Raw genomic sequence first — 14,026 nt, 5'->3', positions numbered from 1 at the left:
TTTAGTGCGGTTAGCAACGATGCACTGCTGTTTTATAATGTTTTTCTCTTTGCAGAATTTAACCAACAAAAAATAGGCACGTGTTCTTCAAAATTTGTATGCACTTGTTGTCTCGCAGCTAACTGACCTTTCTCAATTCATTGGCACAGATCGAATGATCTAAGGCCTAAGCTTCGGATTTTTCCTTTTTACTTTTCCCACCCACGCTTCTAAAGCACACGGTCTGGATCATATACGATCTAATTTAAAGCATAAAGCTCGCTCGACCGACTTAAGCTTTCTACCGCACACATACAGCTGCAGCTACAGTGCTGTGCACATAAATTGGTCGAAATATAAAGCACGAAAATATGAGCCGTCACATCATATCATGCTGTTATTTTATAATAACCACTTTAAACTTGTATCTTGTATCAATGTATGATTGCCCAATATCATACGAAATATCATATGAAATAATCATATCATATCTTTGCTTCATACTCATATCATGCTGAAGCTATATGGGAAACATTCCCATATCCATATAAGCCATGTAAGGTTCCTAAGGTTCCTATTTCAGGCTGGGATATGCATCAGTCTGTCCAGGGTCCGCTACAAGAAAATTTGTAGAGGAACTTCAGGTTTCGGGCTGGCCTTGAAATGCAGTAGGCAAGGGGAGAAAAATTACGACGCGGTAGTTTTGTGGTTGTTGGTTTATTCTTTACTGTCTTTATTCGCTTAATTGTTTACGCTCTGAGACTTGCTGGTCTGTGATTGATTATGTGGTGCGCTGATGGACTGCGTAGTGTGGTGTTTTGTGTTCTTGGCCTCTTGTGTTCGGTCTGAGGTACTGCCTAGTGCAGTGTCTTGGGTGTGGGCTGATGGACTGCCTGCTCTTTCGGCCGATCTTGGCCCTTTTATGCAGGTGGCGATCGCATCTGAGACCCGGAAATAATTGCTTATTGCTAGCTTATGATTATTGGGTGATTATTGTGGGGCGTGGTAAGTGGGTCGAAGCTTGGTGCTTCGTTGACAATTGCTTAGTGGGTCAGTGTGTTTTGATGAGAGTGTTTAGCTTAGGCTGCATCGCAGTAGGTGCGGGCTGCAGTTGGGAATCGGGTTTTTGCTACTTCCGCATCGCGAAGGTGATATCTGAATTTGGATCGATGTTTCGTGGCCGAGTGGTTGCGAAATATCGCCAAGAAGTGGGTGACCGATAATTTTGTGCTGTTGTTGTTTTCGCTGCTTGCGAAATAATGCAGAATGGGTAGAGTTGTTGATCGAGAGCCCCCAAACCAGCTATAAATATAGTCAAACCAGATAATAATAATAAAAATTGACCTAATCAAGAAGTTCTTAACAAAATATTAAAACGAATTAAAAGGTAAGCTCCAGCTGTTTCCCGTGTTGCTGGGCTGTGAGATTGTGACTGCCGCTGTCCTTGTTCGATGCCGGTGGTCGGCTTTGAGGGTGTCCGTGTTCTCAATTCTTCCGTTGCGAATTCTGGGCGTGCTTACTCTGTTGCTTGTCTTGGACCTGGGCTTCCTGTGTCGATCGCAGGGTTCAAGTGTGTTTGTCTCGTGTGTGAGATCCTCGTGGTTTGTTTGGGATGAGTGTTTCCTGTGGTTGGCCTACTGTTGCTCCGTAGTGACCGTGGGACTCGTTTTCCCGATTGCTTGGTTGCGGTTTGCTGGTGTTGACCTTGGAGTCGTGTTCTCAGTAGTGTGCCGTTGCTTCGTATTCGTTCGATTAGTTTGGGTGTCAAGTGCTGCGTTGCGTTATTGGCTGCCGTGTGCGTTGTGGTAGGTCGTGGGGATTCGCCGTACTGTTTGGATGAGCTGGCGGTCTCCCTAGGGTGTCTGTCGACTCCCAATGTGGTCTCCGAAATGGCGTCCACTGCGAGTCACTGTTCCTCTGCTCTGTAGCTGGCCTTGGGTATCTTGGTGTGTTCCGCGGGGGTGCGAAAGTGGTCGGGATGGTCCGCTCTTCGATGCTCTCGAACTCGGTGGCCAACATTGTGAGCTGTGCTAAGCTTTGTAGTTCGTGTCGGCGCACGTACATCTGATATGCTGGCAGCGCGTTGTCGTAGATCCTGTTCAACTCCTTGGCGGCGTCGTACCCGGCGTGGTACATGAGTAGCCGTATTTCGATGAGGTAATCCTTGAACAATTCTCCTCTTGCTTGCTTGCGGGCCCGGATTCGGTCTTCCAATTGTTCGAAGTACTGTGGCGGCAAGAAGAAAGTCAAGAATTCTTCGCGGAAATAGGCCCATGAGCTGCCTTGTAGTTGGCTGGTGCGGTACCAGCGACTGGCCCGATCGGTGCGAAGTTCTGTCATGGCCGGAGGTAGCTGATTTGTGTCCACCCCATATGAGAGCGCACGTTCTTCGAGTAGTTCCAGAAATGCGAGTGGGTCGTCTTGTCCGTCGAACCTGATTCCCCATTTCCGAATCTGTTCCGCGATTTGGGCGGTGTGGCTGTGGTGTCGTCCATCTATGGAAGAGTCCATGGCTGGCACGATCCTCTGTGTGGGCGAGCGGCTGGTCTCCATAACTGCAGGTCTGGGCAAATCGGCTGTCGTTACGATGCGTGGTGGGCCGGGTGTGCTGTATTCGGACGCGGTGGGGACTTGTAACCCGGCTTTTGGGTCGGTTTTCCGCTGGTCTGATGTCCTAGGAGTGGTGGGCATGGGCGACTTGGAGCGTCCTGCTGGTCTGGCGTATTGCCGTTCGAGGTCTGCCAGTCGAACCCAGGCATCCTGCGAGAGTGTTCCGGCGACTAGTGCGGCGAATCACTTTCGTCGTTCCTCGACTGTTCCATCGTTGCCGAATCCGAATTCCTCGGCCAGGACTTCCAGCTCATCCCGCCGGAGTTTGTAGATCCAGCCGGTGGTGACTCCCGGATTGGTATGGAGTCCCTCCGGGTAAAATTCGTCGGGTTGACCGGCTTCGTGGGCTTCCATGGTGTGTTGTTGCGGTTAGTAGCACTGACTCACGTTGTGTTGGTGGTACTTCTGTACTGTAGCACTTTTGCTTGCGACCGGATTTTGCGTTTTGTGCTTGACGGTTATTGATCCTTGCTAGCCTAGTCTCTTTCAGTGGCCGTGGGTTTGTACTCCTCCAAGCTCCGTATTAAGGTGTTAGTCTCCTTAAAGTCACCAAAAAGTCCCTGCTCGGGCGCCACTTGTGAGGTCTTATTTCAGGCTGAGGTATGCATCAGTCTGTCCAGGGTCCGCTACAAGAAAATTTGTAGATTGTAGGTGACATCAGGTGTCGAGCTGGCTGGCAAAAGAATGTAGTAGGCAGCGAGAAATGATGAGGCGACCGTTTTGTTTGTTGGTTTCTTGGTTTTATTCAGTATTCTGTTTTCTTATTTCACTTAAATTCTGCTACTTCAACTCGTAGTTGAATTGTGCGCTGGTGGACTGCGTAGTGCAGTGTCTTGGGTGTGTGACTGAGGGACTGCCTAGTGCAGTGTCTTGGGCGTGTGACGGAGGGACTACGTAGTACAGTGTCTTGGGTGTGTGACTGAGGGACTGCCTTGTGCAGAGCCTTGTGTTTGGGCTGATGGACTGCCTGTGTCTTGTGTTTGGGCTGACGGACTGCCTAGTGCAGTGTCTTGTGTTCGGGCTGATGGACTGCCTACTCTTTCGGCCGATCTTGGCCCTTTTATGCAGCTGGCGATCGCACCTGAGACCCGGAAATAATTAATTCTTGCTGACTTAATAATAATTGTAGAGTGTGGTAACTAGGTCGAAGCTTGGTGCTTTGTTGACAATTTTTAGTGGGTCAGGGTGGTTTTGCTGATGCTGCATCCCGGAAGGTGCAGTTGGGAATTGGGTTTTTGCTACCTCCGCATCGCGAAGGTGATATCGCCAAGAAGTGGGTGACTGAGAATTTCGTGCTGTGTTTTATCGCTGATCGAGAGTTCTTAATTTTAGTAATTGCGTACGTTGCTTAAGACTATTTTATTTTCCGGAGTGCTGACACACCGCTATTTGGGGAGAACCGTGGCTAGAGCCATGGTTCGTTAGCTCGGTGTATATCAGTTTGGTTATTGTCTCCCGCCAGCGTGGATGCGCTGACCCTCCGCCGTTTGTGACGAGCCATGGCTAGAACCATGGTTCGTTACAGCCATCATTTGTCCAGGCATTCTTGAATCGGCGGTGCTATGTCGGGTGGACAAGGATCCGTCGGTAGTTCTGGGTCGTCTTCGGTGGGTTCGGTGGCTCCGGGGTCAAAGGTTTGATTCGGGTCTTTCGGTAGGATGGGTCTGTCAAATGTAAATGCTTGGATCTGCGGGGCCAAGTCCGACGGCCACGGCTCCGGGACTGGTTCGGGCTCATGTTCGGTTGGATCGGCGGCTTCGGAGTCAAATGGATGGCTGGGGTCTTCGGGTGAGAGGGTTGTGTCGAAGGCGCTGGGCGTTTCGATCCTCCGTTGGTAGTCGCTTATGTGGGCGACGATGGGTGTGGTGTCGACCATGGGTACGATATTTTGGTATGCCGGGTGTAGTACTCGTGTTATACTACAGCCAGACTGGTACGTGAACAGGTGAGTCGCGATGACACCTCTGGTATCGCAGCAACGACTTGTGTGGGCGACGAAGATCTCGGACACGGCTCTAGTCATGGCTTGCTGCATGACGCTAAGAATCATGTCAGTACGCGGAAGGTACTCCATTGTGTTGGCGAGGATCGGTGTGGCGTCGGCCGTGGGGGGGACAGGGCGGCGGTCTGGGCATCGTGGGGGTATCGTCCTGGTTTCCGGGCCCGCGTTGAGGGGCTCTGTGGATATCAGTTCAATTATGGGCCCCGACCAGCGTGGGGTTAGCGTGGCTGTTTCCCGTCTTGCTGGGCTGTCGGATGGTGGTTGCCGTTGTCCTTTTTCGATGCTGGTGGTTGGTTTTGAGGGTGTCCGTGCGTTCAATTCTTCCGTTGTGGCTTCTGTGCGTGCTTGCTCTGTTGCTTGTCTTTGACCTGGGCTTCTTGTGTCGAGCGCCAGGTGCAAGTGTGTTTGTCTCGTGTGTGAGATCCTCGTGGATTGTTTGGGATGCGTGTTCCCTGTTGTTGGCCTAGGACGCGGTTGCTCAGTAGTGACCGTGGGACTTGTTTTCCCGATTGCTTGGTTGTGGTTGGCTTGTGTTGGCTTCGGATTTGTGTTCTCCGTTGTGGGCCGGCGTTTCGTATTCGTTGCGATTGGTTTGGGTGTCAAGTGCTGCGTTGCGTTATTGGGTGCCGTGTGCGTTGTGGTAGGTCGTGGACGTAGGTTCGTTGCGATTTGTTGGGGTTTCTGGTATCGGGGTTCGGCGTCTTGTACGTGGATGGTAGTAAGCACGGGTTCAGTGGGCATGGTGTGACAGTCTCGTAGCTGTAGCAGCGTGGAACCGCATTGGATCGTCGTTTCGGTGGCACCTAGGAAGTCCATGCCAAGTTATTTCCAATCATATCATATTCTCTTATTCGCTTTTATATCCATGGTCTCCAATTATTTCATATATTCATATAAAATATAGTTTAATATATTGTGTTTCATAATCATAACATATTTATTTATATCATTTGTTTCTTATAGAAATAATTTCTGTATAACTTTATATATGTTTTCCATAGATACATACATATATGTAAGAAGGCTGGGTCGCGCACACAAGTGCAGACCTCCCCGAGAGAGCTGAGAGCAGAGAGAGTAAAGAGCAGATCGCGAGAACGTCAGCCGACGCCGCTAAGAGGCCTCTCGCCATTCCATTGTCAGTCGTCGTTTTCGCAAATTAAGTTCCATATGGGATCATTTTGAGCATTTTGACGACCAAAAGGCCAAGTGTAACATCTTCAAGGTAATTTTGTCTTGCGTATCGCAGAGCAATCTTGGTCGCCACCTAAAGGCAAAACATCCATGTGCTTTAGTAAGCGTTGAACGCCAGAACACACTGCATTCAAGAGATTCAGGAGGCAATGCAACAGAAAAACAGCGCAGAATCGTTGATTTTATCCATCGACCCCCACCGATCCGAAATGTGAAGAGATCGATCGACAGCTTGTTCGAATGGTGGCAAAAGGGCATCATGCCCTTAGAATAGTCGAGGAGCCCGACTTTAAAAAACTGATCGAGGATTATTCCCATTGCCCGGGCTACAAGTTGCCGACTAGGAAAACACTGTCAACCGTACTGATGACAAACGTCCGAGCTGAGCTGGCTGGAAATATAAAAGAGATCGTTTAGCATAAGCCTATGCTCGTATTTGAACAAAATTGTGGCTGAATGGTGTATCGAAGATAAAATCGTTGCAATCACATCCGATATTGCCCCTAAATTTTAAATTTTTTTGCTACATCTGCTATCTACATCTACATATACAATGTCTATTCTACATCTAACATGTAGATTGTACATGTTCCATTCATATTCTACATCTCCTCCGCTAGGGGTTGCTCCCGCACTGAACGCGGCAGAGTGTGCGAGCGAGAAGGAAAATGAATTGCGTTGTTGTTGGCAGGAGGGGGCAGGGGAAGCAACAGAAAATTAATTTCTTCATTCTGGCTATAATTATGATCCGATCTTATTCAGATTCGGCAGTCTGGTAGATATGGTCATTCTCTAAGATACTGCGTTTTTAGTTTTATCGTATCTTTAAAAATGTGCCTGCCACAGATTTTCGTCCTTTGTGTGGGCGGAAGGGGGCGGGGCGAAATTTTAAAATACACTTGTAGCAGTGCGATATCACATGAGTCTGGAAACCAAATTTGGTTGCCCTAGCTCATATAGTCTCTGAGATCTAGGCGCTCAACAAGACGGACAGACAGACAGACGGACAGACAGACATGGTTCTATCGACTCGGCTATTGATGCTGATCAAGAATATATGTAGTTTATGGGGTCGCAAACGTTTCCTTCTCTGCGTTACACACATCCACTTTTACCACAAATCTAATATACCCCTTAACTCTTTTTTGAGTACGGGTATAAAAATTAATGAAACAGAAGTTTCAAATAAATTCGATAAAATACGTGCTATACAGGCAGTATTTTTGAATTCTTACAATATAATTTATATTGTAGTCGTGTAAAGAAATACGCGGCGGGGGCGTGTTCGAGGCCGAAACATCGAAAGTGAAAATAAAATCCAGCAACATCAAAAGTACAAAGTGAAGTGGGGGGTTAGCAAATTGGAAAGAAAAACCAAGCAGCCAAAAATCAAAAAAATCAAAATTTTTTTTAAAAAGAGTAACTGTGACTGAAAAAAAAAAAAATAATATTTGTTTTGTGTGTGTTTAAAAAAGAAAACCACGACAAAAAAATAGCGACGCCAGTGCCAACAAGCAGTATTGACTATTGCATCAACAACAGCTTCAATAACTAGAGCAGCTGCAACTATAGCAGCGGAAACTATAGCAGCACAAACTACAGCAGCAGCGTCAACTACAACAACAGCGACGTCAGAAGCGGAAACAACAGCAGCGTCAACAGCGACTTCAGAAGCGGCGACAGCAACTACGGCAACTACGCAGCAGCGTCAACTACAGACAGCAGCGACATTAGCAACTACAAAAGACGCTGGCAGCGGCAGCAGTAACAGCAAAGCAGAAGAAGATTCATCAGCTTAGTTCAGATATACTCGTATTTTTATTTTTAAAACTATTTTAACTTAATTAAGTACAAGATGTTGTCGGAAAAAATTATTCAGTTGTTGGAGGCACAGTCAGCGATAGTAGCTGAGATAAGAAGGATTGAGGCTGGTCATTTGACCAGTGACGTAATCCAAAGGCTAGGAGAGCTAAAAAATGAGGTTACAGCCAATCATTCTACTTTAGTAACCTATGGTGTAGTCGATCATGACTACTTTACGAAAAATCAATTTGAAAAAATTGTAAAAAACATTCAGGACATACAGAATAGGTATGATCTATTAAAATCTACTGGAGCCTTATCAAAAAGGAAAGTAGAAATGGCAAAGTTAGGACCAGTAGGGACTGGAACTTTGAAGAGAGATACAGAGCCAAGAATAAGCGATAGTCTTGAAAAAATTGTTGAGGAATTCGACAAATATATAGACCAGCTGAGAGCTTGTATAGAAGAAACTACTAGGAGAGTAGATCAGGCTGGCTTGCTTGAATGCCAGCGCAGGAAAAGTACCATAGAATTCCTCTCGAATAGACTTAATCAGAAGGTTGAGGATTACTATAAGACTTATGCTACAAATCCCAGCGTTGACGAGCAGATCTTCGAATTAGAATTCGAAATTCAGGGTATATTAGACACCTTAGATGATAGGGTGCAGGCCATAAGTAATGCAAATGGTAACATTAGTAATGGGACAGCAAATAAAAGGGAAGACGATGATTTTCCCGTTCTACCAAAAGCAAAGGTACCCACATTCTCTGGAGAAGAAAAGAGTGGGACGGATTTTTACAGTTGTACTGTGATATAATCCATAACAGAGATGATATGAAAACATCTTTGAAGTTTAATTATTTAAAACTCGCGCTAAAAGGTGAAGCAAGGACAATGGTGGCCCACCTATTGACAGGTCCTGCAGAAAATTATAATGCCGCTTGGGATTTATTAAACAAGCGGTACGAAATAAAAGATAAATATTTTCGGATCAGCTAAATCGTATACTAGATCTACCAATGCTAGATAACGATTCTGCAAAACAAATAAAGATGTTTTCTGACTCTATTAATGAGTCTATCCATCTTATTAAATTAAAGTCACATTTGACAGAGGAAGTTGATGTGATTTTCGCGCACATAATTTTGAGAAAGTTTAGTAGAAATACCTTGCAGTTATATGAAACTCATATTAAACGGTCTAAAGAAATTCAAACATTACCAGATGTTATGGAATTCTTAGACCAACGGTACAATTCTCTTTATTCTTCCCAGGATGAAGAGAAAAAACCATTAAAAAAAGTAGTGCAACATAGCAGCAATAAGGAAAATTGTGTGTTATGCAAATCAGCAAGCCACTCCATATTGTACTGCTATAAGTTTAAGAGAATGACGGAAACAGAAAGAAGCCAATTTATACAAAAAGAGCGCCTATGCAAAAGGTGCTGTAGGCATGATAGGTATAAAAAATGTTCTTCAGAAATATTGTGTGGAATTTGCAAAAAACCGTATCATCATACGATGCTTCATCTTCCTTATGAGAAAAAGGAAACTGTTAACACTTGTTTGACAAAAAAACAAGCGTTTTTAGCCACCGCACTTATAAAAGTAAGAGCGGTGAATGGTGGCTATGAAAACTTTAGAGCTCTTATTGATTGTGGGTCGCAATGTACCATAATTTCCGAAGAAGCAGCGCAAATTTTAAACCTGGCGCGAAAAAGAGTAAACACCGAAGTAAGTGGCGTTTCATCGACAGACTCTTGCACCTCAAAATATAAAGTTACTTTGTCGGTAAAAACTCATAGAAAACCGCTTAATATTGAAGCTATTATTCTCCCAAAACTTATGAAAGCGGTACCAATAAAGTCTTTCAATATTGACAAATCTCAATGGAAAGATTATGTGCTGGCAGACCCTGACTTTAATAAACCAAGTAGGGTAGATGTAATAATCGGGGTAGATTTATATACCCATATTGTAAAAGACGGAGTAGTTAAAATAGATGGACTACTTGGTCAAAATACAGAGTTCGGTTGGATCATATCCGGTTGCACCAAGTCAAAAGGTGACAAATTGATCGTGGCGACAACAATTGAAGTTGGCGATTTAGAACGTTTCTGGGAAATGGAAGCCGAAGACAATGACGTGGAAGAAGAGATTTGTGAGAAGCATTTCTTGGAAACCACTAGGAGAGATGAGAATGGAAGGTATGTAGTTAAAATACCTTTTAAAAAAGAAAAGGATCTAGGTGATTCAAAGGCACAAGCCATGGCGCGATTTTACAGCTTAGAAAGAAAACTAAGCAAAAATATAAAATTAAAAGAAAATTATCAAAAATTCATGCATGAATATAAAAATTTAGGACACATGGTAGAGTCCAAAAAAGAGGGGAAATATTATTTACCCCATCAAGGAGTCATAAAAGATTCCAGTCTAACGACAAAACTCAGAGTGGTTTTTGATGCGTCAGCAAAAACTACAAATAATAAGAGTTTAAATGATATCATGTGGGTCGGACCAAGAGTCCAAAAAGATATCTTCGATATTATGGTTAAATGGCGTAAGTGGCCTTTTGTAGTATCGGCGGACATTGAAAAAATGTACCGGCAAATTAATGTTGATGAAGAAGATCAACAGTATTTGAAGGAGTTTAAGCTAACAACCGTTACGTACGGTAAAGCTTCAGCACCCTACTTAGCTACTAGGGTGTTGGTTGCGATAGCAGATAACTGCAAAAATGTAGAAATTAGATGGAGACATGTCAAATCTGAAGACAATCCAGCAGATGTAGCGTCAAGAGGCATTAGTGCAGATAAGCTGAAAGATTTTGAAATTTGATGGAAGGGACCTCAATGGTTGGCTAAATCTAAGGAAAATTGGCCAAAAGTGGAGATTGAAGAAAATAAAGTTGTTAGCACAACGTTTATAAACGATAAAGCTAACATTATTAATGATTTATTAGAGAAATACTCATGCATGCACAAACTAGAAAGAGTTGTTGCATATATATTAAGATTTATTCAAATTAAAACCAAAAATAATAAAGAATTTCCTCCATATTTGACGGTCAACGAGATTAAGATCGCCAGAATATTAATACTGAAAAAACAACAAGCAATACAATTCAGTTCAGAAATAACTTGCCTAACTAATAAAAAAGAAATAGAAATAAAAAGTAAAATATTAGGATTGAATCCATTTTTAGATAAAGATTGGTTACTGCGAGTTGGAGGTAGGTTACAAAACTCCAGCGTAGAATTTGGGGTAAAACACCCTTTGATTTTAAATAAATGTCACTTAACATCTTTAATTATCAAAAACGCGCATAGAGAAACATTGCACGGTGGAATTAATTTGATGCGAAACTTCATCCAACGAAAGTTTTGGATATTTGGGCAAAGGAATTGCTTAAAGCAAAAGCTTAGAGAGTGTGTTACCTGTGCTAGGTATCGGCAGAATACCGCAGAACAAATTATGGGAAATCTGCCGAAACACAGAACAACGATGTCGCACACATTCACAAATACAGGAGTAGACTTCGCCGGACCTTACCATATCCGATGTTCTAGAAACCGTGGGCAGAAATCTTATAAAGGATATATTGCCCAATTTGTGTGCATGGCGACAAAGGCTATTCATCTGGAAGTTGTCAGCGATCTAACTGCAGATGCCTATTTAGCTGCACTTAGAAGATTTTTCTCAAGAAGAGGAAAATGTGCAAAAATCTTTTCCGATAATGGAACAAATTTTGTGGGAGCTTCTCGCAAATTAGACGAAGAATACCAGAAAGCCCTTAAGGACAATATTAAAGTAGTTCCAATATTAGAAAGAGAACAGATCGTTATACAGATATCCCCCCGGCAGGACCTCACTTTGGAGGTATTTGGGAAGCTGGGGTAAAATCAGTAAAATATCACTTAAAAAGAGTGATTGGGGACAATAATTTAACCTATGAGGAAATGGCAACCCTATTATGTCAAATTGAAGCTGTGCTGAATTCACGGCCGTTGTATACAGCTTCAAATGATATTGACGACTTGGATATATTAACACCAGGTCATTTTATTATTGGAAGGCCAATATTTGGCCCCATTGAAACGATTACAGAGGAAAGAATTGGGAATCTGGATAGGTGGAAATTAATTCAGAAAATGAAAAGAGAATTCTGGATTAAATGGAAGGAAGATTATTTACACACTCTGCAACAAAGGAATAAATGGAAAATAAGAATGCAGAATATTAAAAAAGGGCAGATTGTGTTAATAAAAGATGAAAACTGCCACCCAGCTAGATGGCCTTTGGGAAAAATAGAAGAAATACATAAAGGTAAAGACGATAAAGTACGAGTAGTGACTATAAAACATCAAGACGGGTTAATTAAACGACCTATTACTAAAATTTGTCCATTAGCTGGAATTGAGTCTGAAGAAAAAGACTCAGGAATGCCCCCAAAGGAAACTAGATATTCTCGCGGTAGACCTCAAATACCCAAGCTAGGACTCATGGCAATAATGTTATTCCTTATGTTATTTTGCCAAGTATCAAATGCAGACATAGCTGCCAGAAGACAAGGGAAGTGGTCGATAGAAAAAATGAACAGTTCCAATTCAATGTATTTGGACCCTATGGGAGACGTTGAAATAGTCGCCTCATCTTGGGATCTAATTGTGTATTATAATATGGACCCGTATTTTCAAATGATTAAAAAGGGAAAAGAATTGATTGGGAAATGAGAGTCGTGTGCAGTAAACTTCACACTTTTGAAGATCAATGCAATAATGTCTTAGATAACACTGAAAGACAAATTGCAGACTTAGAGGATAATAATAAACTTTTTATGACTCAGGATAACAGGAGAAAGAAACGAGCGCCATTTGAGTTTATGGGCTCACTTTATCATATATTGTTTGGGATAATGGACGCTGAAGATAGGGATGCTTTGGAAGGAAATATGAAAAATCTTCTAGAAAATCAGCATAATCTAGACGATTTAATTAAACGGCAAACTTCAGTAGTAGAGTCAACGGTAAATATTCTCAAAAGAACAACCGATGAAATAAATGTAAACTTTAGAAGCATGAACACGAGAGTAGAAAACATAACGGAGGCTTTAAAGGAAAGTTACTATGTTTACAAGGAATCTATAAACTTCTTTATGGTATCAAAGCAGCTAAGCTCCTTGATTGATGAGTGCGAGAAAATCCAATCAGCAGTTATAAGTCTATTAATAGATATTAATCATGGTAGGTTAAATCCTAATATCTTAAAACCTATGCAGTTGAAAAAGGAAATTACCAAAATAAAAAATAGTTTATTAGAAACATTAGTTCTTCCAGGAAAAAGAACAGGAACGGAATTAAAAGAAATTTACAGTCTTTTAACCGCTAAGGGAATTTTCGTAGACAACAAATTAATTCTGAACGTGAAGATCCCACTGTTTGGTAGGCATCCATCCCATTTGTTTAGGATTATTCCAATACCAGTGGAACACGAAAAGGAATTAATAAAGGTAGATTTGAGCTCAAAATATTTAGTATATAATTTTGAAATTGATTCATATCATTCGATGACTGAGGCTACCTTGAATAAATGCCAAAAATGGCAGACAAATAAAAGAGTATGTGAAGGTAATTGGCCTTGGAGCAGCGCCAATGATAATGCTTGTGAGATAACTCCGTTCAAACCAAAAGGTCATTCAAATTGTGTTTATAGAAAAGTAGCAGAGACCAGGTCATTTTGGGTCGAATTAGAAAAGAAAGGTAGTTGGCTCTTCAAAGTTCCAGTAAACACTAATGCCAGAATTCAATGTAGTAACTCAAATCAAGAACTAATTGATCTTCCTCAACAAGGAATCTTAACAATAATAAATGGCTGTACTGTGCGAACAGATGATCAGATATTAGTACCTCATCACAGTCTTCATACAGAAAGCTATGAGACAATCTCATCCTCTTATATAAGTAATATAAGTAAGATACCAAAAATTGCTTGGAATCCATTAACAATACCATTAATCAACCATACGGAAGAAATTGATAAATTAAAAAATGAATTAAAATTGTTAAAAGAAGGTCATCACGAATTAAAAGGACTCAAGTTCCATCATGTATCGGGACACGCAGCCTTAATTATCGGACTAATAACAATGTTAATGTTAATTATATATACCATAAGAAGAATTAAAGTAGCAAGAAGACTGCAATCAATAGCTCTTCCCTACCCACTGTAAATTATCTAAAATTATCATCAGTAATTATGATTCTAATAAATACAAGAAGGTAAAATAAAATTACTCTACCAAACCTTGCCACCTTCGGGCCTTTGCAGAATGTTCAAGCATGAACATGTCGATATACGAGTACATTAAGAAAAGATTCTGTACACAATCTATATATTTCTAAATTTAAATGTAGTAGTACATAAAGTCGATAATTTA

This window comes from Drosophila obscura, unplaced genomic scaffold (assembly GCF_018151105.1).
Source record: "Drosophila obscura isolate BZ-5 IFL unplaced genomic scaffold, ASM1815110v1 contig_213, whole genome shotgun sequence".
In the NCBI taxonomy this organism is placed as follows: domain Eukaryota; kingdom Metazoa; phylum Arthropoda; class Insecta; order Diptera; family Drosophilidae; genus Drosophila; species Drosophila obscura.
This window is presented reverse-complemented; position numbering follows the sequence as displayed.